The 21106-nt window shown below is 40.7% G+C and overlaps 1 protein-coding gene across 4 annotated transcripts in view; it reads left to right on the top strand.

Moving 5' to 3' along the window:
- Positions 1–21106, top strand: part of PGF (placental growth factor) — an 87014-nt gene that overhangs the window by 21225 nt on the left and 44683 nt on the right. The window contains exons 4-5 of one of the 4 annotated variants that reach the window (XR_006101567.1): positions 1760–1850; positions 3731–3893. The exons of the other annotated variants lie outside the window; for them this stretch is intronic. The gene's annotated coding sequence lies outside the window, so the exon portion shown is untranslated. Of the gene's footprint in view, positions 1–1759; positions 1851–3730; positions 3894–21106 lie in introns of those variants that run through there. 4 annotated transcript variants of the gene reach the window in all.

Raw genomic sequence — 21106 nt, 5'->3', positions numbered from 1 at the left:
ACAAACTAAGTCCATGATCCAAGATGGCTTTTTATTTTGCATGCAAATGAACACAGGGGAATCATTTCTACCAAACTGTGCCCCCGGACAAAGTATAGAGCAGCCTTTTATACAGAAGACAGTGCTTAAGCTTCGGGCACCCTCCTTCTGAACTTTCAATAACCCAAATTAAAAAAGTGTGTTCTTAACATTTAATGAGGATGGAACTCTATGTCTTATCACCGAAGACTGATTTATCTCCCTCCCTGTCTGGGTCAGTTTGGCCTTGACTCTGCAGGTGCACTGTCATTGTGCCAAAACTCAGAAAGGGGAAGGTGGGCAGAGAAAGTAAGGTGGAGAAGGGGGGCAACCCAGCCAAAGGAAGAGCAGCGAGAGAGAGGGGGTTTATCAAACCCTAACAAAACCATGCCCTATGAGGAACAACTTAGGAGCTGGAGATGTTTAGCCTGGAGAAGAGAAGGTTAAGAGGTGATACCTGCACATATGCACATGCATGCTCAAATGTGTGTAGAAATATCCACCATTCATTCACAACCTGATTTTTGCCCCTTGAATGGACTTGTAATGCGCACTAGGAGGTCTGGGGGTACACCAGCAGAACTACAACTCTGATTTTATCTGCCCCTACTATGTGTAAAGCTCTATCAGTATGTAAGTAATATTATAGACGCTATTCAACTTGCTATATCTGTCGAGGATGCTTGGATTGAGATTTCCTGCATGGCAGGAGGTTGGACTGGATGGCCCGTGCGGTCTCTTCCAACTCTATGATTCTATGATTCTACTAGAGCTGACTTTGTATTACCAAATATCTACAATAGCAATAGCACAGAAATTAGAAACACTATCCTGGTCTCAGAACATTCCCTACCTAAAATAATTACTCTCTACCCATACCCTGGCAAGGAAATCCCATTGTCCTCGAAGTGGCAGTTGGTTGTAGTGAGATTTGAGTATGCAAAGTTATTTCCATGTTTAGGGCTGACAAAAAACCAAAATGAAACTGCATGCCAAGGAAGGAGTCAAGGTAACCATCCACCACAACAAGAAGAAAATAAAGATCCTGTGGGTTGGTAACTCATTGTTCTGGGGTATAAAGGGAATTGTGTGTCAGCCTGACAAAATGAATTGAGAAGTATTGTCATCCTGGCATGCATATCCAAGATGTCCCTGGAAACCTACCAGAACTCATCAGTAACACAGATCAATACTGTATCCCTTTTCCTTTACTCACGTGGGTACCAATGACACTGCCAATAACATCTTTGAGGAGATTGCCTCTCATTATGAAGCTTTGGGCAGGAAGCTGAAGGTGTCTGAGAGACAGGTGGTATTCTTGTCAATTCTCCCAGTGAAGGATAGAAGACTTCACAGGCAGGAAGAAACTAAAAGTAAATGAACAGCTATGTAGAAGGATCTACATGGTAGACATTTGGATCCATATGAATTAATTATTTGCCAATTCTAGAAGGGCAACTATTATATAATTTCCTCGCAGTTATTTTGATAGTAGATAATCAATTATTTTTGTTAAAGCCATATATTTAGTGTATTCCTAAATCCTTCCAGAAACACAGCTCATTAATTTTGCTTAATGTTTTATCCTTAACATTTGTATGTACTCATGCATTTATATGATATGCTTGAATGATATGCTGGAATGTAAATGTTTCTAACTGGATGTAAGGTAATTTTTACAAACATTTTATTATTTTATGCTGGCTGTATGCCATAATAATAAATTCATTCTGCTATGTAGATGATGCAGATGGGAGAAGTTTGGCTTCTGGGATCAGGGCTTTCACTTCTTAGATGAAGATGGGCTGCACCTCACAAAGACTGGAGAGAAGGTATTTGGTAGTAGTATGGCAAGTCTGATCAAGATACCTTTAAATTAAATCCTTGGGGGGTTGGAGTTGATAGCTTAGTCATCAGCCCAAAGGCAAGCTCTAAATACAAGGATATGATTTTTAGAGGAGAAGCTAAGGGAGAGAATGGGATCAACAGCACAACTGACAATAAATTAATAGGTGAGAACAAACAAAGCTTCAGATGTCTACACATACACCAATGCACAGAGTTTGGAAAACAAAAAAGATGAGCATGAAGTCCTAGTGCAAGAAGGTAAATGTGACTGTACAGGCATAGTGTAGTGTAAACCTGGTGGGAAGGGATGAATCTAGTTCAAAATAATTTAAAAATAATAGACGTGGTAGAAAAGGAGCGGTAGTAGTATTATATGTAAAAAACAACAACATTAACTTGTACAGAAATCTATGACAGTGATCAGAGTGGACCAGTTGAGAACATTTTGGTAAAAATAAATGAAGAAATAAATAAATGCAACATTGTAGTAGGAGTTTACTACAAGCCACTAAACCAAGAAGAAGTGGTGGATTAAGCCTCTCAGAAACAATGCTCAGAAATCTTAAAAATTCAAGAATCAGTAATTGTGGGGAACTTCAATTACCCTGATATCTGCTTGGAGACTAACTCTGCTAATCATAGTTAGGCTGTCCAACAAATTCCTGGCCTGATTTGTAGATAATTTCTTGTTTCAAAAGGTAGAGGAAGGAACAAGGAGATCAGCAATCCTGGAACTGAGAGGGAAGAGTTGGTCACTGGAAGCAAAGTAATTGGTATTTTAAGGGGAAATGATCGTGCAGTGCAAGAATTCAAAGTTGTGGGACGGGGGAAAAACAGTATAGTCAAACATAGATCTTGGATAACAAACAACCCCCTGGAAGAAGTATGAGAAACATTTGAAAAGCCAATATGGCTGCACAACAAACTCAAGGAGGAAGTATAAAAAACAAAGTATGTATAGAGAATGGAAGGAAGGATGAATCACAACAAAAGAGTACAGATGTGTAGCCAAAGTTTGCAGGAATACTGTAAAGAAAACTAAAGCTCAGAATGACCTGGCTAAGCAAGCAAGGACCAACAAAGATACATTTGAGGCAAAAAATGACCAAGGTGATAGTGGGGCTGCTGTTCAGTAAGAATGGTAAAATGCTAACAGATCGCAATGAAACAGCAGAACACATTAACTACTTTGTTTTCTCCCCAAAATAGAATTATGTGCTTCCATGCAGCAGCAGAAAGTTTGGCAAAGGATTTAGATTGCAAATCATGATTGATAAGGACTTAGTCAAAAATCATCTAGGCCTGAAATGCATGGGCCAAATAAAGTGGCTTCCGACCACTCTGGGGGCATGGCTTTTACATGTATACCCCCAGAGCAGCTGGAAGTCGCTCCAAGGCTGCACTATGGGGCTAAAAGATGAAAAAGGAGTGAAAATAATTTGGCTCCTGATAGCAGCCCACTTGGGACTGCAACAGTGGCCCGCTTTGGAAGTGGACCTAAATTAATTCAAATCTGTAGAGGCAGATAAATTGTATCCCAGAGTACTGAAGGAACTTGCTAATAAACTCACACAACTACTTGCCATAATTTGTGAGAAATCTTGGAGAATAGGTAAAATGCCAAAGAACTGGAGAAGGGCAAACATTATACCTCTCATCAAAAAATGCAATAAAGAAGATCCAGGAAAATACAGGCCAGTCAGCCTAACATCAGTACTAGAAAAAACATTAGAACAGATTACGTATCTAGATTACAGTGATGTTAGCATTTCCTGTCACTCCTCCAGCTAAATATGGGGTGCTCATTAATATCTAGTGTGGAGCAGGACTGGAAGTCACAATGACCTGATATATGTTTTTGCAGGTTACAATGACCCAAGGAAGCTTAAAAGCACCAATGTCAGGATCATTTGACCTAGAGCATGCCTGGTCTAAATAAGAACAAAGACAAGCAGCATGGGTTATGCTGAACATGACACATTCCTGCTACTTGCCTATCTTGTATTTCCAATGAAAATAAAGGAAAGCATTTGTCAGCCTGACAGAGACCATGCCTTGTTCCCCCTTTTTTACATTCTTGCAATTCCCTTGCCTATCTGATCATCAAAAGTTTGTTTCATATCTCATCAACACATTAACATATTGTGCTAAAATTTCTTACGTTTTCCGAAAGTTTCCTTGGGAAATGAATAAGAAACCAGTTTGTCCATTTCTTGGAAAAGTCATCAAAGCTTTTGTCACACTTTTGGATACTCAAAAGGGCAGGGAAAAGTTATGTTTTCAGCATTCAACCCCTGATGCTGCCCAATTTTCCAATGCACCTCTCTTTCTCTCAGTGGTTTATGATTGAACACTGGAAGGAAATTCTTGAGAGTAAGAGCGGTTTGGCAGTGGAACGAATCAATTGGCTAGAAAAGTGGTGGAGCCTCTTTTGAACAGCTCCAAAAAGTGGCTGGACAGCTACCTGCTGGAGATCCTGCACTGAGCAGGGGCTGAATTTTGGCCCCCCCGAGGCCCTTTTCAAGTCTATGATTCTATCAAAACAAAGCTAAACAAAACCCAGAAAGCATATTTTCAGAGAAACCCTTCTTAGGGTGTTGCCACACTACAGAATTAAGCAGTTTGGCACCACTTTAACTGCCATTACTACAGAATTATTTAATTACAGAATCTTGGGATTTGTAGTTTGGTGAAGTATTTTGTCAGACAGCTCTGGTGCCTCACCAAACTACAAATCTCAGGATTCTGTAGGATAGGGTCAAGGCAATTAAAGTAGTGTCAAACTGCTCTAATTACACAGTATGACTGTATCACATAATAATTTGTCACAGCATGGCACATATAGCTCTGTCCTCCAAATATCTTGCTGTCTCTTCCTACCTCTCCCTGGCCATGCTGTCTGGAGGATGATGGGAGCTGTAATCTAACAGATGTGGAAAGTAATAAGCTGACTGAGGGAACTGTTTGCCTCTGGAAGCACAATGATTGACCAAACCAATTACATTAAAAAGCTATTCTGAGCACATGGTATAACTCCATGATTATGCACTACAATGTACTATTTTCCAATGTAAGTTTCTTATTTCGAAAAGCATGTGTTATTACCCCATGGGTCCCTGATTTACTCCTTATATCAAAAATGCAATAAAACATATAGGCTGGGTGACCCTTCTAAGACCCGTTGCGAATGCCATGATATTGACATAAATCTCTGCATGTAGGCTAGCACTAGAGAGTTTATCACACGGGAGGAATTTCTCTTAATTTCAAATGAAAAGAAAGTGGGGCCAGAACGCATTCACGTGAATTCACTAGTTCAGCAAATTTACGTGAATTTGAATTGCGTTCTAACTGACTTCCCACTGCCCAAAAATAGTTTGCCATTGCCCGAAATTGCATGTGGTAGTCTATCATGCAATAACGTTAAACCCCATGATTGCGTTAGGATTATACTTCCAATTTCCCTTGTCTGATAAACTCCTAGGAGTTGCCCCGGGCCCCAACTAGATTGGATCATGACACACCTAGAGGAGGTAAGAGGAGACTCAAGACAAAGCACAGGAAGGTAAACAATGTATCAATGATCCTTCACGCTAATCCCCTCTTGTCTGGGAAATGTGCATCTATCACCCCTCTTTCAATTAAGTTTTACTCCATTGTTCCTATCCTGAAAGACTGATTCCAAAATGCTTAATCCTTTCACCCTCTTGATATCTGTCCCTAAGGGATATTTTGGGTTTAAGATTGGCACTATTAGAGCCAGTCTTTGGCGGAGTCTAGCACCAGGCAGAGACTCTGTCAGTTTGCTTGGCTTAGCACCTCAATACGCTCGCCATCCCCATGTGCCGCAGGAGCTATTGAGTCCTCTCTTCATCCCAGACCCTCAGCAACTGGAGTCAAGGTCCGCATAGGTAATTATCACCGTTAGTGAAGCCTCATATATATCCCATCCTCCCACCTTTAATTTCTCAGTTTTTGTATGTGCGTGTGGTTGCTTGCGTAAATGAGTGTGTTTATTCCCACCTACCCCTTTTTGAAAACAAAACTTATTTTTATTCAGACATCTGCCCCTGGAGTTCTGTGTGAACTTAGACCCCATAAAAGCTGGGAAAGATCCCTGAAGACCGAGTTACCCCAGTCCTTCTAAATCCCTCCATTTGAGCTAAGCACAAATTCCCCTGAGTGAGCATTGGCTTGGTGTCCTCTCTGGACACCAGAGTATCAAGGATAACACATGTTTGCTGTGAATTTTTATTAAATCTCAAGAAATCAATTTTTGTTTGATTGATTTTTAAAGTGAAGGCAGAACAGAGTGAATTAATGGTCAAACTCCCATTCATAAAATATATTTTATTCACTGTGGGAAAATAATTCAAAAGAGGGACAGTCCAATAGACAATTGAAGATATGTCACAAAAGACTGTTCCTTCCTTTCTAACCAAATGGCTCAAGATCTCTCCTACTCCACGAAAAGGCCCCTTTCTTATGAGCACTGGACCAGAGTCATGATATATTAAACGGAAATAAAAAAGGAACACATTTTATCTTCATAGCAAGATGCCTTTACCACACCTATGAAAAACAGCTTTTTTTCAAATAAAGTATTCCACATCATTATTTCACCTGTTGAATTTCTGCCTATCCCGAAGCTGTTGAAAATGCAAGGGGCTTTGCCCAAACAAGCTTGCATTCAAGCATGGCACAGGTAGATCTCCCAATAGTTTCAAAACAACTAAAATTTATCAACTTTCTTGTTAAATTAGGCTTATGGAAAAAGTGAAAGGTTAGGGAGCTAACTTTGGGTTGAACAAAGTGCCATTCTGATACTAATTCTTGGGATGAAGGTATGCTCTAAGAGTATAAACTTATTTTTCTTTGCTCTATCCCACTCCCAGAAGTATTGTTTTGCCTCTGGCATGATGGCACCTTGTGACACCTTAAAAGACTTAACGTTCTAGAAAACAACAACAGCCACAAAACCAATTTAGGTTACATAAGTCTGAAGTATGTCCTCCTTTTGTATACTTCATCTGTGAGGTCAGAAAGGCATGTAAGTTGGAACAGAGGTGTGGAAAATGTGTGTGTGTGTGTGTGTGTGTGCGTGTGCCTGGCTTCTTCCAAGTTGCCTGTTGACTTAAGGTGACCCGTGAATTTGATAGGCAAGGAATATTCATAGTTGGTTTTGCCACTGGCTTCCTCTGAAATATAGCCTACTGTGCCTTGTATTCATTGGGGTCTCCCATCCAAGTACTAACCAGGGCTGACCCTGCTTAGCTTCCAAGGTCAGATGGGACCTGGTGTCTTTAGCATATTTAGTTTCCACTACTCCCATAATATCCAGAATCCAACTTCCTAAACGGACTGGGGGATTCTGGAAAGTATGGTCCAAAAAAGTAAAATGTTCCCAAGTTCTATACTGGGCTATACAAACCAAGACAAAATGCCTGTACAGTGCTCCCTCGGGTTACGAAATTAATTCGTTCCGCGGCTAATTTCGTAACCCGAAAAACCTTCGTAACCCGAATTGCCATAGGCGCTAATGGGGAAAAAAGCCGCGGCTCTGCCGCGGCTCCATTTAAAACAGCGCCGGCGTTTTTTCGTAACCCGAAAAAACGTTCGTAACCCGAAACAATAAATCCCTATGGGATTTATTCGTATCCCGAAAAATTCGTAAGCTGGGTAATTCGTATCCCGAGGTACCACTGTAGTTCTGTTCTCTTCATTCCAATCTGTCCTGGGGACAGAGCTGACAGTGATCTGTTGTGCCAGCCAAATGTATAGCCTGAGCAAGGAAAACAGAGTTGTTCCAGCCATGTGCAGCTGGAGGTGAGTAATTGCTTGTAGCTTCCTGCTGTTGCGGACAAAAACAAACAAGGTTGCACGTGGCAATGGAGATGAACAAGACAGACCACTTCCCCCAATTGTCATGCCCTTGAGCAAACAGAGCCCTTCTACACCTGGCCTGGAAGAAGCTTAAATTTATTTTAAAAACAACAACAGAGGGTCTTGTGACACCTTAAAAGACTATCCATTGTTATTAGGGCATATGTTCTCAAAGACATTGTCTACTACATCAGCCACATGAAATGTTACCCCATTGGTAGATTATACACATGCTTGAGTGAGGGAATGGGTAAGAACAGTTGGAATCAGAGAGGTCAGAAGGAAAGAAAATATGAAAAGTACACAATTATAATTACATGAACCTGTAACCTTTTACAGAATATTAGTTTGGTGATAACACCATACTACCCTGAAAACATCTTATCTTATTTAATTTGATTAATTAATAATTTAACACACAGTTCAGTCGGGTTAGTGCAGGGAATAGCTGGGATCTCCAGGTATGTGTAGTAAAGAAACATACTTGACACACAGCCCAGTTTCCATACTGCAGGGATAAAGCAGTTTGATGTCACTTTAACTGTCATGACTCAATCCTCTGGAATCCTGGGATGTGTAGTTTGGTGAGGTATCCAGCCTGGTCTGACAGAGACCTCTGGTGCCTCACCAAACTACACATCCCAGGATTCCAAAGGTCAGGGTTCCAGAGGTGTTCTGGACCTGAGACTACTACTGCTTTTCAGGGTGTGTAGTCCATGTGTTTAAATCATTTACAGTTTGACTGATAGTTGCAGAACTGTCTGGATTTATAATTTTAGAGCAACTCAGTGATCTCTGCACTACAGATATGCATACTCCTAGCTCTCATATGCAGATGGAGCCCTGTGTTTTTTCTCACAGCAATAGTTCTGTTCATTTCAGCAGACACTGAAACCCATTTTGGAGTCACTGTGTCTTTCAGGCAACATTCCATCCCACATTCACTACCGGAATTAAACTGCATTTAACTCAGTGGTACTGATACTGTCTTCAGAGGTGCAAAGCGAGGGACACAGGAAAACAAGGTGAGTCAAATGGGAGAGAGGGTGGAAAGCACTGCTGGGGATGGGGGTACAGAGTTGGAAGGTGAAACAAATGGGAAGAGAGGGCAGGAATTGTAGTGGCATGATTCAAGGGCAGTGATGCGAGGGTTGGTGTCAACTGTACGATCACTCATAGTGTTACCCCCCTCAGTGATCTCCTCCCATTTCACACCATGCACAATCCTTAGTAAAAACAAAATTGCACTAATGTTATTCATAAATCATAATTCATATATACCACTGAATATGTTGTGATGTAAACAATTAGCAAAATTAAAAATCATACCTTCAAATTACAATATCATATGCATTACCTAAATGTATTTACATGTACATAGTGAAGATTTCTTTAAAATGTAATGGTTTTAAAGAGACATTTAAAAAGAATATTGTTTTAAAAAATCAGTTAAATTTTTTTTATAATATAAATTTTGAAATTTAATTAAAAAAAAAAACTGGGACCCTTCCTTTCTTCTTCCATTGAGGGTCACCTCACTCTCACCATCTCTTAAAGCATTTTAAAGAGATACAGACAAATGCCACAATGTTTCTGCCAAAATACAGGTGTTTGAGCAGAAGTGGTGTCACCCCCCCTTGGGGTGTCACATGGTGTGGTCTGCACCCCCCCCCCCAATGAAATAAGTATTACATACTTTATGTGTGGGACATGGTATATACCCTTAAAGGTAAAAAGGTAAAGGTTTCCCCTTGATATTAATGTCTTGTCTCATAACCAACTGCTCATCTCCATTACTAAACTGAAGAGCCAGAGTTGTCTAAAGACAACTCCACAGTAATGTGGCCAGCATGACTGCATGGAACACTGTTTCCTTCCCACTGAAACTATACCTATTTATCAACTGACACTTTTACATGCTTTTGAAATACTAGGTTGGCAGAAGCTGAGACTAGTGAGATGGGAGCTCACTCTGTCCCATGGCACCTGGGCCTTGAATTGCCAATCTTCTGACCTTACAATCGTCAGAACTGGAGTCTTAACCACGAAGCCACCATGTCCGTGTATATACCCTTATGTGTCTGGAAATTTTCCCTGACCTGAAATAGGTATTTGCAACTGTGTTGTTCTTGTTGTTCACTTGCTTGAACAGTCTGTATTTGCCTTAAGGATGCTGAAAGCTGGAACCTTCTTCTTTGAAGGTTTTAAACAGAGGCTGGATGGCCATCCGTCGAGTATGCTTCAATGGAGTCTTCCTTGGAGGCAGGGGATGGACTGGATACCATGGCAGTCCCATCCAATTCTAAGATTCTTTGAAAGTTTATAGCTCTTAAAATCTCTGAAACTGGAGCTTTCACCTCTTCTACATTCATCTGCTTATACACTCCGGCTAGCCTCTTGTTGGTTAGTCCCAACCAGAGGAGATCCATTCAATCAATTGATGAATGTAAATCACACTGTTTTCAGTGAATCTATTCTAATCGGGACCAACAGCAAGTTTTTGCAATCTGTGTGTGGCTACGACGTGATGCACATATCTAGATCTGACTTTTTTTTTTCCTCCTTTGAATGGCATGTTTGCAACCCTTTTTGTCTAACTTCTAAGAGTTGAGTCCATCCTTGAAGAACCTAAAGGAAGTATTGACCCCTCTATTCTCCTCACCACCTGGGCAGGAAAATTGTGATGGTGGCTCTCTGGTGCTTCTCCTCAAAAGAGGTGAGAGACTAGAGGTCGTTCATGCTTTGTTTAGGTTGTTCTGGGATGGACTAATTCTTGCCTTTTGCCACTCTACTCAGAGAAGAGGCAGTTCCTTTTTTATTAGAATTAATACTGTACCTTAACTCCTGCTTTTACATCCTTTTTGACATGTATGCATTTTCTTGGCCACACCTGTGCCTGGTTGCTTCCCTCCACATCTCACAGCCACAATTTACCTATCCATCACGTTTTTAGGGTGAGCACAAATAGTTATGCTTGCTGGAATTTTTAAAGTTCTTTGACATGGTTTTCCTTTGCTTTGTCCTTTACATCCTATGTTGCATGCTCCTAAGTTAGACCCTTAATTTATCCATGGGTTACATCAAAATTCATAATTTCCGTCCTTAAACCTACCTTCGATTTATATATGAGGTTGACTTCTACAGTACATGACTATATCCCACTGTTTTGTTTTAATATGGTTTGTTCTTACTTCCCGTTATGGACTGCTGACATTTTTGTTCACAGGTGCATAAAATGTATATTTTATATTGGGGTGTATGGATTTGTTTGTTTTTCTTTTCTTTTTTGTCCTTATGGTTTGTTGACTATAATAAAGGCTTGATTGACTGGCTGGCTGAATTAAATATACAGACACATTAAAGAAGATGAGAGATAGCTGATTGTTATCTCTCCTGGACTCTGAGGCAGTTTGACAGAGGAATTGTTCAGTGTTGCGTACACTTATTTTGCCCTTGGCTTTGGTCAACAGGTTGCACAGGTTTTTGTACTTTATCAATATAAGTTTGGGCAACTTTTAAACTTTTATTAAAATGATTATGTGTGAATGAAAGACTGCTAGGCTCCACTTAATTGCACCTTCATGTCTTGATTATAGATATCCATGACTATTCCAGCTGTGTAGTTTCCAATTTCTTCTTCGTGGTTTCCTCTTTTCATCTATTGTGTAGCCTTGGATGATCTCAAAATTATTAAACTGGAAATGAATAATAGATGCTAAGGAAATTGGAAATGATTTGAGAGGAATTTGGTTTTCTAAGGAGCATGTTCACATTTCCTTTGTCCCCTTGATTTGGCAGGTTTGGGTAGTGAATACCTCTTATTCCAAAGTGAGATAAAGAAAAATAATAAACATTAGAAAGAACTTCCTGATGGTAAGAGCTGTTCAGCAGAGCAATACACTTCCTTGGAGTGTACTGGAGTCTCTTTCTTTGGAGGTTTTTAAACAGAGGCTGATGGTCATCTGTCAAGAGTGCTTTGATTGTGTATTCCTGCATGGCAAGTGGGTTGAACTGGTTGGCCCTTATGGTCTCTTTGAACTCTCTGTTTCTATGATCCATTCCAATCCTCCTCAGAGGTAGTGACATCACTTAGGGAGTGCAGGTGGTGTGAACCACACCGGGTGATACTCCAGAGGAGGGATGACATCTGGCTGGGCCCTCCTTCCCCTTTGGTGTGGAAGGGTGAATATGCACCCTTTCTGGGTGCTCTGTCACTGGGCTTTCTCCCTAGGGAAGAAGCCTGATGTTGGAGCAGCAAGAGGGGCAAACACACACTTTTCCCGGCTGCTCCATTGCTGGGCTATCTCCCTGGAGAGGAAGCCCTGTGATTAAACAACAGTAGGGGTGAATCTGTACCCTTTCTGGGTGACACCCTCTGTACCAAGTGACACCACACCAAGTGATGCCATTGCTCAGGGGTCAAAGGAAAATCTGTTGATTGGGATGCAACATCTTTATTCCATGATTGAGAACATCTCCAATTGTTACCAAGCCCGCATCCCCTTCGTCCAGCAGCCCACAGTGCAGCCTCCTCACCATTTCCAAACAGTTCCCCAATGGTGTGGAGTAGATTTTAGAAGACTGTAGGGGAAATAGGGAATCCGCTGGAGGAAACCCTCCTCTGTATCAAAAAACTTGTGCTGCCAAAAAATCCAAATCAAACCCCTGACATGATCCTTATTTTTTTAACTGAAACATTTTTAAACTGGTTGCTTGTTTCAGACTTATATTCCCTTGCAGAAGCATAGGTTGTTTATTTCTGAAGGACAGCTGCAGGCAATGTGTTGTTAACACCATCTAATTTTGCCTAATATTTAAAAAAAACAACAACAGAGGAGGCCATGGCCAAGACCCTTCATCATGGAGGCATAATGTAACTTTATACTCTAAGAGTTATAGCTCAGTTGCACTATGCTATCCTGTGCGATAATTGTGCTGTACACTAAATGTGCATTTCACAATGTGCAGGTAAGTGTATAATTGCACATCAATGCACAACTCACAAAGTGCATTATTGTGAAATATGTGGCCGTGTGCAGTGGTACTACATGCCTTATCCTGTTTTTGTAGCCTTGCACTGAATGTAAATGTTGTGCACTGGTGCAAAAGTTCAGCCTGTAGGTATAACAGGACCTAATGCCTGCATAACTCACTAATAGGATGCCAGCCCATGGAATTTCTGCACATCTGTATTGTGTTTGTGCTACAAATTATATATTTATAATTATAAGCAAATAAATTATAATGTCAAGTTAGTCATCCTTTTATACTGTGTGTCTCTCAAAGAGGCAAAAGACTGTCTCACTCTTTTATCAACCCTTGGAATTATAAGGAGTTTTATGCATTTTGATCACCAATATAATTTACAGCCTGTTCTGGTCAAATTCCCGTTTGGAAGATTGGGCTGAATGCGTGGCCATTACTATTAGAAGTGCAACAATATTTAGCACTGAAGAGACTGCACACACTTTCTATCAGTTACGATGAGTTATGATGGAATGAGAGAGAGCAGGGGGGCTTCACCTCTCCATGACTAAATTGAAGGTAATAATCAGATGAATTGGATCACAAAATTGCCTGTGTAGTTGGACTCTCCCAGCAATAAAAGCTTCTTGCGATCTATCCTATTTACGCTTACTTGGGAATAAGCTATGCTGAACATATGGGAGGCGCTTCTAAGTAGATAATGTGCTTGTAAATCTTAATTATTGAAGGAGATTTCTGTGATAATAGATGAGAAAAATAATTTGCTCTCCCCTACAAGTGCCTGTATGCAAAATTATTAATAGTTGGTCTGGTAGTGTTGACCCTGTCCCTCCAACCTAAAAATAGCCCTATGGTCTCGATAGTGTACAGTTTTGCAAGATGCTTTAGTCTTTGCTTAATTTCCAGGCCGTCCACATAACATGTGTGACAGAACTATAACAGACTGAGTTTGTATCATCTTCGTAGTCTATGTTGTGGTTTTCCTGCTTTTAGGAAGTCACTGTTGGGATAAGGAGGAAGGAATGCAATCATGTACACCTGCTCTTGGGTAACATAAAAGGCAGGACAAATGTCACTGCTTTCCTGCCCCCAGAGACTATGTGCTGTACTCTCATGCAATTTCTGATGAGTCTACACAGGTTTTCTCCTTCCAAATTTCCTCAAGCTTCTGAGGAATGTTAATGGAATGGGAGTTATGCGAACCAAGCTTACAGATAACATTCCACAGACTAGTTTGCTGTCTCTGATATGTATACAAGAAATCCTTAGCGTATGAAATATTATTTGTATTTTTCTGTTTGGAATTATTAATACTCCATCCATGCTGCTGTGGAGTCTTATACAGTGGACCCTTGTTATACGCTGGGGTTTGGTTCCAAGATCCCCCGTGTATAACAAAATCCGTGTATGCTCAAGTCCCATTAAATATAATGACATAGCAAAATGGTGTCCCTTATAAAAAATGGAAAATCAAGGTTTGATATTTGAAATTTATACTTTTTTTGAACATTTTCAAATTGTGGATGCTTGAATCTGTGTATAGAAAATCCAAGTATAAGAAGGGTCGACAGTATGTGAGAATGGTCACTTGAATATCCTTGGGTAAGAATGAGAGTTAAATAAAAGCTTTATTTAACCAAATAATCAGATATAAGATTTTGTCCACTAAGAAATCAGAACTTCAGCTCTTTATATCATCCAAGCTCTGCCTTGCACACCTGGGTAGACTGGAAACAGAAAGCCACTGTGCTGCAGTGGTTTGAGCATTGGACTATGACTCTGGAGCTCAACTCACTACTTAGTCATGGAAACCTGCTGGGTGACTTGGGGCAAGTCATGCTTTCTCTGCCTCAGAGGATGGCAAAGGCAAAGGCCCTCTGAACATATCTTGCCAACACAACCCCATAATAGGTCCACTTTAAAATCGCCATAAGTCAGAAAGGATTTGAAGGCACACAACAATAACAAAGGCTAAACCCTCCTTGATTTTCATGAAGCCACGGAAGTTATAATGGAGCTGCATCCTAACCTCCCACAGGGGCTAATGAGGGCATTGCTCCCCCATAAGAATCCTGCCCCATCTTCATTACATTTCCCTCCTCAATTTTCTAGCATTGCAGAGAGTGAGACACTGAAAATAGTTCACACCTCGCAATATTATATTTGTGGAGTTTCCATTCCCTTGGTCACCCTGCCTGCCCCCTTTGAGGAAGATGCCTAAACTGTATTTTTAAATGCTCAACTGAACTTTTAAAATTATTGCAATGCTAGAAATTTTGATGATGGCAGGAAAATTAATGGAAAACTGAATTAAGAGGGATGGTCCTCATGCCTTCCATAGCTACACCCCTTTCCACCTTCTTTTATTTGTATCCAGGTGGCTAGCTTTCATTCTAAATATTTTGGTTTTTCACTTTCTGATTAATAAATTCAATTCTGGTGTAAAATTTTGGACAATATCTTTGACCAAGCTATCTCTAGGACCAGATTTGTCTTTGTCAATTCTCTTGTTGTTTTTGTTGTTGCTGAGTTGCCTTCAGTTGTTTCCGGCATATGGCAACCCTAAAATGAATGTATGATTCTATGATTCTATGATAGAATCATTTTAGGGTTGCCATAAGTCAGAAACAATGTGAAGGCAACCCCAGCAGCAACAAAAACAACAACAGAATTGACAAAGACAAATCTGGTCCTTGAGATTTGTCTTTGTCAGTTCTGTTGTTGTTTTTGTTGTTGCTGAATTGCCTTCAAGTTGTTTCTGACTTATGGCAACCCTAAAATGATTCTATTATGGGGTTTCCTTGGCAAAATTTGTTCAGAGGAGGTTTGCCATTGCCTCCCCCTGAGTCTGAGAGCATGTGACCTGCTCTCCACTCAGTGGATTTCATGGCTGAGCAGGAACTGAACCCTGGCCCTCAGAGTCAGAGTCCAACACTCAAACCACTACGTCATGCTGTCAATTTGCCCAACCTCTAAGAACAACTTTGGAGACTTTGTTTGCTGTTGTACCACAGCTTTGGAAAACTTTCCTTGGAGAGGTCCAATAGGATGCCTCTCTTACTCTTTCTGGAAGTGTTTTGAAAACATACATGTTTAGACAGTATTCGATATATTTAATGTGTAATTTGTTGTTTTAATTACCTGTATTATGACACTATTGTTTTAGTAATAGTGTGTTTATTTTAATATTTTTATTGAGTTTAAAATGTACTTTTGGTTGCAGTTTGGCTTTGTATGCTGTTGGGGAATAATTTATTGTAGAAAAGAGAGATAAATTGAATTTATACAGCTCGACTTTTTTCTATTAAGTGGACACGTTTCAGGGATGCTGTAGCTATAGATTCCCTCCCTGACATGGAACTGGACTGGATCCCTCTTGGGATCATTTCCAATCTCATGATTCTTTATTGTTGTTAACTGTCATCAAGTCGACTTTGACCTATGGAGATCCTGTGAATGAGAGATCTTCTTATATTTCTTTTATATAATCTTTCAGTGCATTGTTTCCATCATCTTTTTATTTCTCCGCGGTCATGTAATGTGTTACCTTGCTGGCTGTAGAGCATTCCCCACTCTTGTTTTAAATCTCCCTTTGATTTCTCTGTAGAAGAAGTATTTTCTTCTTCCTTTTTTGTTGTTGTTGCCATCATCTATTTCTCTGAATTTATTATTATAACAGTTCTTCTTTGCATTATATGCTTTGACTCCTTTTGCTACATCTCTCCTCACTATTAATGCCACGCCATTTCTTCTCAGTTTTTCATTTCCTGAGTAAAACAATTATGTGACTCGAATGTCCCTTTCCTGTCCACTTTAGCTTGTTCACCCAAGTATTGCAATGCTAATATATTCCATTTCTTGTTTTACTTGTTTTATTAGCTTCTCATGAATCTTGCTTCTCACATTCCTTGTTCCTATAATATGTGTTGTGCATCTTCAGACTTTCCTTTAACCTCTGCCCATGTCAACAGCTGAAAGTCATTTGGCTTGAGTCCAGTTGCATCATTAGCCACAGTGCTACTCATAGTTGTCCCCTGATGTACCCAACAGCTTGTTGAATGTCATCTGACTTGGGAATTTAATCTTCTGGTGCTATCTCTTGTTTCATTTTGGACTGGCTCATTGTAGGCTTTTTGTGGTAAAAGACATTCAAAAGAGGTTTACTGTGCCTCCTTCTACACAGTACTAACAAGTTATCTCTGAGAGATCCTCCACCAGTTATTTCATTTTAGTTTTGGTAGAAATTACTCCCAAGAAGCTGGTATATTCAGCTCCTCCTGGTGTCTGTCTGGTTAATTGAACTTACAATACAGTAGGGTTACAATAGGGTTCTGCTATAAAAATTGATCTCACGCCTTTGTTCTTATCCTCACATTCTCACTTATTCTGGTCCCAAGATCTTGTTTCTGTGAGGTCTGTGGTTCTGGCATTTATGCAGAGTTAGTCCAACTGGCTTTTCTTATTGCCTGCTAAGAGAATATAATTCAGGTTGTTTCTCTGTGAATTCTATTTTTCTACTCATCATGAACAAATATACCTCCTTGTAGGTTGGGCGTGTATGTGCTATTAAGGGAAGAGTCTGGTTCTAAATCCAGCATCTAGCTGCTTGGCTTATTCCTGCTGAATATAGTTTGCAGTGTCTAGCCTGGAACTCTAAGTAAACAAAGGGTGTAATAGGGGCTTGCCCCTTCTTCATTTAGACCCTAGAGATATCCTGTAATGTCTGGACATTTTCTGGCCAGGGCTGAGTTGGACAGAAGGAGTGAGTGGTGGCAATCTATCTGGCAAGATTACTGTTTAATAATTTTTTTTTAGCTGTACTGTGTTATGGCCCTTGATGATATTAAACATAAAAAACTTCTCATCTTCCAAACATAATAGAATCATAGAATTGTAGAGTTGAAAGAGACCACAAGGGACATCCAGTCCAACCCCTTGCCATGCAGGAACTCTCAATCCAAGGATCCCCAACAGATATCAGCAAGCTGAATAGCTTCTATAATATTACTTACATACTGATAGAGCTTTACACATAGTAGGGGCAGATAAAATCAGAGTTGTAGTTCTGCTGGTGTACCCCCAGATCTCCTAGTGCGCATTACAAGTCCATTTGAGGGGCAAAAATCAGGCTGTGAATGGATGGTGGATATTTTCTACACACATGTGAGCATGCATGTGCATATGTGCAAGTATGAAGTGGTCTGTTGCTAATTTGACATTTCAAATAAGTAAGTGGAGCCACATGGACTGCAGAATACATGCCTTTGCCTTCTTCACTAGCCCATAGTTGAATGCAGAGAATCCTGTCTTTAGATCTAGTTCAAGAACATTTCTTGACTCCTTCAAGCATACAGGAGGGAGGCTCCTTAGTATGGGTTTCTTGCTGATCTGTACTACTTCAGAATGTATGTGAAAACCACACGTTGGTTTTTTTTTTAAACCACACCTAAACTTTCCAGCTTTGGAAAAATGAACATAACAGGAGGAAACTAAGGAAAATGCTCCATGTACATTCTGAAATGGCACAGTTTAGAAAGGAGGTTGCTAGCCCTGTTTAGAAACAATACATTTGTCGACTAGCTCAATCTCCTTTACCAGTCAAGGATTGATTTGGCAGCTCTTGAGAAGAGAACACAAAAACTACTAACATTTTGCTCATCTTCAGCTTTGGAGTGATTTTAACACACACACAGCATCAACACAGACATATAGGTGAAATCTGTGGAATGTCTGACTACAGCCAAAAACCTGCAAAATTCCAACCACAACTGACTTACACAATGTGATAATAAACTCATTTTCTCCCCCCTCATATGTGTGTGTGTGTGTGTGTGTGTGTGTGTGTGTATGTGTTTTCATGAGCCAACACCCACATCTGCGTTTGTACTGCTCAGAGGATAATAAAATACTAATCCTGATTTGTTTCCTGTGTAAATGCTGAAATAGAAATGATTAGTAAGAATGAATATGTACAAAAGAAATGCTCTCTCAAGGCACACATCCAAGGGCAGCAAAACTGAGGATTATGCTGACTGCTGAGAACCTGTATTCTTAAATTTAATGGGATATAGAAAAGGAGAAGAAAAAATCGGGAAAATGTCACAGAATAAAGTTGTAAAATGTTATAGACTACCAAAGATTGAATGGGACCATATAACAGGGCAGCTGTCAGAAATTAGTCCAGCTTTTTCTCTGCCGTCTGTTTTCCAAGATTTTATCTTAAACACTGGGGAAATAAATGGAAGTGTCCTGAATAATAATAGTTCATTTCAACTGTGTGTGCGTGTGCATATATATATCTGGCTTTGCTTCGCGAACGAAGATTCAGGAAGGACTCATCCCGCACTTTGTACAAGCGCGTTGGTGACTAAAAAGGCCAATCTGGGACAAACAGGTCCGGTTGCAGAAAGCACAGCGGAAAGTCTCCTTGGGTGATGTTTCTGGGTTGCGGTTCTTTCTGCGTTGTCGTTTCTCTTCGAGACTCATTCAGCGTGAGTTTTCGAAAAAGGCTGCAGCATCATGGATAGTGCGTCTCCATGCCTCCCGATGCGAGGCCAGGGCAGACCATTGTTGGTGATCAATTTGGCCAAGCCTGATACGTTGTTTCAGGGAGTCCTTGTATCTCTTCTTTGGGGCGCCCCTCTTACGCTGACCCGTGGCGAGTTCACCATAGAATACTATTTTGGGGAGGCGATGGTCCTTCATCCTAGAAACGTGTCCTGCCCAGCGCAGCTGCATCCTCAATAGCATGGCCTCAATGCTGGTGATCCCTGCTTGCTAAAGGACAGCAACATTTGTCACATAGTCAGTCCAGTGTATATTTGGAATTGTGCATAAACAGCGCTGATGAAAGCTTTCAAGGAGTCGTAGGTGTTGGCGATAGGTGACCCATGTTTCAGACCCATAAAGGAGAATAGCCAGTACAACGGCTCTATATACACTGATTTTTGTGCTTCGCCTCAAGTGTTTGTTACTCCAGACTCTTTTGTGAAGCCTTCCAAATGCACTATATGCCTTTGCCAGTCTGTGATCGATTTATCAATCTTGGTGTCTGAGGAAATGATGCTTCCCAGGTAGGTGAACTGCTGGACGGACTTAAGCACAGATGTGCCTACAGTGATGTGGGGATTGTACCTTCCTGAGGTGCTGGCTGGTAGAGAACTTCCATTTTCTTCAGGCTGACTTCCAGTCCAAAGAGCTCTGCAGCTGTAGCAAAACAAGATGTTAGGCGCTGCAGAGCTGCTTCCGTATGGGCAACGAGGGCAGCATCATCAGCAAAAAGCAGCTCATGGACTAGATAGTTTAGAGTCTTAGTGCAGGCCCTCAGGCGGCTTAAGTTAAACAGGCTACCATCAGTACAGTAGCTTATATAAATGCCGTCTTCTTCTTTGAGATCTGCCGTAGCCCTTTGGAGCATCATGCTGAAGAAGATTGTAAATAGAGTTGGAGCGAGAACACAATCTTGTTTCACACCATTTGTTATTAGAAAGGGCTCCGAGAGAGCGTCGCCATATCTGACTTGACCTTGCTGGCCTTCATGTAGCAGGATGATCATTTTGAGGAATTGGGGGGGCATCCTAGTCGTTCCAGGATCTGCCACAGACCTTTTCTACTCACAGTGTCGAAGGCTTTGGTGAGGTCGACAAATGTTACATAGAGTCCTTTGTTCTGCTCTCTACATTTCTCTTGCAGTTGTCTAAGGGCAAATACCATATCTGTAGTCCTCCTATTAACTCTAAAGCCGCATTGGCTTTCAGGGAGAAGTTCTTCTGCAATAGCAGGGACTAATCTGTTCAGCAGTATCCTTGCAAGGATTTTTCCAGCAATGGAGAGCAGTGTTATACCTCGATAGTATGAACAATCCGATTTTGCTCCTTTTTTCTTGTACAGAGTGATGATGACTGCATCTCGGAGATCTGATGGCAGTTCGCCTTTTTCCCAGCAACTCACAAGGAGCTCGTGGAGTTTAGCATGGAGTACATGCCCTCCATGTTTCCAAGCTTTAGGTGGAATTCCATCAATCCCGCCAGCCTTGCCATTTTTCATCTGCTGTATGGCCTTAACGGTTTCTTCCAAAGTGGGAGCTATGTCCAATTCCTTCTTCATTGGTTGTTGTGTCATATGTTGAATAGCTGAGTCTTGGATTATTCGGTTGGCACTAAAAAGGCTTTGGCAATGTTCAGCCCATCGGTTCAGAATGGAAGCTTTATCTGTGATTAATGTTTGACCATCTGTACTGTATAGGGAGCTTTGGATCTGATATGTAGGTCCAAACACTGCTTTAAGAGCTTCATAAAATCCTCTGGAGTCACCCAGATCTGCACAACGTTGTGTCTTTTCTGCTAAGTTGATCCACCACTTGTTCTGAATG

This window comes from Sceloporus undulatus, chromosome 1 (genome assembly GCF_019175285.1).
Source record: "Sceloporus undulatus isolate JIND9_A2432 ecotype Alabama chromosome 1, SceUnd_v1.1, whole genome shotgun sequence".
In the NCBI taxonomy this organism is placed as follows: domain Eukaryota; kingdom Metazoa; phylum Chordata; class Lepidosauria; order Squamata; family Phrynosomatidae; genus Sceloporus; species Sceloporus undulatus.
This window is presented reverse-complemented; position numbering and strand designations above follow the sequence as displayed.